Here is a 4,141-nt window from a genome sequence, read left to right as displayed (position 1 = left end):
TGTATATTTTTTGACATTTATTTATTTATTGGTCTTGTGTGGGGCCTGTGCATGTCACAATACACATATGGAAGTCAAAGGGCAGCTTGCAGGAGTCAGTTCTCTTCTTCCACCATGTGGGTCCCAGGATTGAACCTGGGTCTTCAGACTTGGCAGCAAGCACCTTTATCCACTGAGTCTTCTGTGAGCTTTTATTTAACATTTAACTGGTATGTTGGGAAGATGACTCAACTTGTCCTCTGTAACTCCTAGAGCTAGATTTGTCTATATAGTTCTACTCTCAGATCATTCCCACGGTTATTATACCTGCAATGCATGCATGCCCATACCACAACTTGCCAAAATCTGGTCTTGGCCAATCTAATATCAGATTGTACATGACCTTGAGTGAGACGGAGGAAGAAGAGGGGGAGGATCTGCCCTAGAGGCAAGACACCCTACCTCTCAGTCGCTGAAGGAGTTGGAGGATTATCTCAGCATTTCTGCTATTGTTACATAGTGTTACAGCCTGCGTGAATTATAAACTACAGAAGTGTATTTGTTCTGAATTCTAAAGGCTAAGATGGCAAGATGGTGCCATCACCCCTCAAAGACATTCCTGGCATGTCAGAACACAGCAGAAAAGTAATGAAACACAAGAAAGTTTGAGTTATACTTACCTGTTTGAAAACAAACACGTTTTCCTGATGTAATAATCCTTACACCAGTAAGGATTGTGGCTTACTCACCCTGTAAAGTAAGAGAATATTGACAAAAATTAATGCAAAGATACCAGTCAGTGAGAGTCAGAGAAGAGGAAGGTAAAGTCAACCCAAACAAAGTATATGCAAAAGAAACATAAGAAAACTTGTTATTTTGTAAGCTAATTTAAAAATATTTCTTAATCTTCTTATTTGTTTTTCAGTGATGGGAATGGATCCAGAGTTTCAATCAAGATAGGCAAGATTCTAAGCAAGTACTTTACTAATGAACAAGGACTAAAGCACCTCACTGGGAGATTCTAGGCAGGGGCTCTACCATGAGCCAGGACCAAAGTACCTCACTGGGAGATTCTAGGTACGGGCTCTACACCTGAGCCACACTCCTAGCCCCAAAGTGTTAACACTGGCAATTCCTTTTCCATAGTGGATTGAGGGTGTTGCCCAAGAATAGGGCACTTATCTAGCATGCACAGGGTTCTAATTTCCAGCACCACAAACACAATACCTCTTTTTAACTTTGCTTTTATTTGGGGGGTTATGACATAATTATTTCTTTCTTCCCTTTCCTGACTACAAACTCTTCCATAAGCTTTCTTTGCTTTCTTTCAAATTCATGGACATTTTTGATTGATTACCACACACATACATGCATGCCTGTGCGTGCGCGCGCGCGCACACACACACACACACACATATCCCTAAATATAACTTGCTGAGTCTGTATAATTGTATATTACTTATATGTATGTTTGCAGGGCTGATCATTTGGTACTGGGTAACAGTTATTACGCTCTTCCTAGGGGAAAACTTTCCCCCACACCTAGAATTCCTCAGTTGCCTGTAGTTATTTATGTAGGGTTGAGATCTCATGGGCTTTTTAAAAGAATATTTATTTATTTATCTATCTAGTGTATATGAATGCTCTATCTGCATATATACCTGAGTCCCAGAAGAGAGCATCAGATCCTATTATAGATGGTTGTAAGCCACCAGTGTAGTTCCTGGGAATTGAACTCAGGACCTCTGGAAAAACAGCCAATGCTCTTAACCACTGAGCCATCTCTCCAGCCCACCTTATGGGGTTTTATTTGTCTACTTTGGTATGTAAATTGGTGTTATCCTTGTTCAGCCTATGTTTAGGCAGTCGTGTTGGTGACACTTTATGGATGTAGCTTCTGATATTACTAAGAGATACAATCTCAAAACAAACTCCCCGGTATGCTGGCTATTTAGATCTGTTTGCCCCCTTTTCTACAATGTTCACTGAACTTTAGCTGCAGAGTTTTATTGTAGAGGCATCCATTAAGACTGGGCTTTACAACTCTGCATTTTTGACTGGTTGTGGTTTTCTATAGTGGTCTCCATGTATTGCAAAGAGAAAGGCATCTGATGAGGGCTCAAGACTACAGCTGTCTAAGGATTTATGTACAGATGTTTAGATTGTTATTGGGGTTGTATTGATTTAGTAAAGTGGAGGTTGTAGGTTCTTCACTAATATTCATGACTTCACTATCAATGAATAGTTAGCTAGGTTTCCAGTACCAGGCCTGGTTTTCTTGTTGGCCTTAAGTCCAATTGGAAAGTAGAATGCATTGCGCTATTCTACTCTTCAGGTTATTATGCCATGTTGGTCATTGATATGGTTCATAGGCATAGCTGAGTAGGACTGTTGGTTGCCTCCCACCTTTACAGCTTATATAGAGAACTCTGATACCGTGAAAGTTAGTCTTTGTGGAGGCATTCAGGTTAGCTCTAGGTCAGGGCTATCTGGGCCCTGTGTCTGAAGTACATGATGTCTTCAGCAGTAGGGACTTACCTTCTACATGTAGGGGGGCAATGAAGAAAAACAGCAGTAGTGTGAATGTTTTAGAGGTTCCTTGGACAGTCCTGGCCAAAACCTTAAAAAGAGGCATTCTAAAAAGAGGCATTGTCCAGTACAGGGGAACACCAGGGCCAAGAAGAGGGAGTGGGTGGGAAGGGGAGTGGGGGGGGAGGGTATGAGGGACATTTGGGATAGCCTTTGAAATGTTAAATAAGAAAATACCTAATTTAAAAAAAGTGAAAAAAAAGAGGCATTGTCTGATACTGGGGATTTTGTTATGTGATCATTGGATCTTGAAGGGGGCATTGTCAGTCAGTTGAGAAAAGTTCATTAAAATTGCATTACATTGTTATAGTGTTCTTTTGTATGATTCCTTGAGGCTTTTCCAGATATCCTTATTGTTATTTTACCTACATACACTCTTCTTCCATATTGACTTCCCTCCCCATCCTTAAAGAGTCCTCTCTTTCCTAATTGGTTTTCTAAGGAAGAACATGTAAGTAGGTTTTCCAGTGCTAAATGGTTAGCCCTGAAAGCATACATACATTATATAAATGGAACACATTATATTTGTGAATAAATATGAATGTAATAACAATTAATGAAAAAGAGGTCATGAATTTGGAGAAGAGTAGAGAAGGGTATGTGGGAGGGCTTAGAAGGAGGGAAGGAAAGAGAGAAATGTAATAATTATATATTTTTTCTTATTTAGTTTTTATTCATAATCATAAACTTAACTCTGCAATCTAGCTAGACTTGAAGGGGAAAGAGGAAAATATGGAACCCAAAGAACCTCAGTGAGAGCAGAGATCACAGGACACTGCAAGCAGATGGTGGGGGGGTGCTCTTCTGAGCTACAGAGGGAACAGTTTGATGGGTAAATACCCAAAAGTCAAAAGACATTAGAGTTGTCCACAGTCAGAAATGGTGATCTCCTGCTGGTCTTGCCATTCCTGGACCCAAAATACTCCATGGCTTCCACAATGTTCATGCCTTCTTTCACCTTCCCAAAGACCACATGCTTGCCATCCAGCCATTCAGTTTTGGCAGTGCAGATAAAAAACTGGGAATCATTTGTGTTTGGTCCAGCATTTGCCATGGACAAGATGCCAGGACCTGTATGCTTCAGGATGAAGTCTCATCCTCAAATTTCTCTCCGTCGATGGACCTGCTCCCAGTGCCATTATGGCATATAAAGTCACACGAATCCTGAAATAATTGTGCTCAGAGCACAAAAGTTTTCTGCTGTCTTTGGAACTTTGTCTGAAAACAACTCGAAGGGCTCATCATCGGCCGTGATGTCAAAGAACGTGGTGGGGTTGGCCACGGCTGCAGCAAGCAGTGAAAAGTGACAGTGGCATCTGCCAATAATTATATTTTAATCTCACAGTGTGTGTGCTGAGGTTAGAGAACAACTTGCAGGATTACGTTCCCTCCTACTCTTGTGTGGGTTTCAAGGGTTGAACGTAAGCTGTCAGGCTTGGCAGCAAGTGCCTCTACCCACTGAACTATCTTCCCAGTGCCTTTCTTTTTAATTTTTTAATACATTTTTCAGTTTTTGTTTTTTTAAGACAGGGTTTCTCTGTGTAGCCCTATCTGTCCTGGAACTCACAAAGAT

At 40.9% G+C, this 4,141-nt stretch overlaps 1 pseudogene; it reads right to left on the bottom strand.

Annotated features, from left to right (window-relative positions):
• Gm6070 (predicted gene 6070) lies at nucleotides 3,225–3,891 on the bottom strand (annotated as a pseudogene).

Source organism: Mus musculus, chromosome 8, assembly GCF_000001635.26.
Source record: "Mus musculus strain C57BL/6J chromosome 8, GRCm38.p6 C57BL/6J".
NCBI classification, from domain to species: domain Eukaryota; kingdom Metazoa; phylum Chordata; class Mammalia; order Rodentia; family Muridae; genus Mus; species Mus musculus.
The sequence above is the reverse complement of the archived record's forward strand: the minus strand, read 5'-3'. Positions and strand labels throughout refer to the sequence as shown.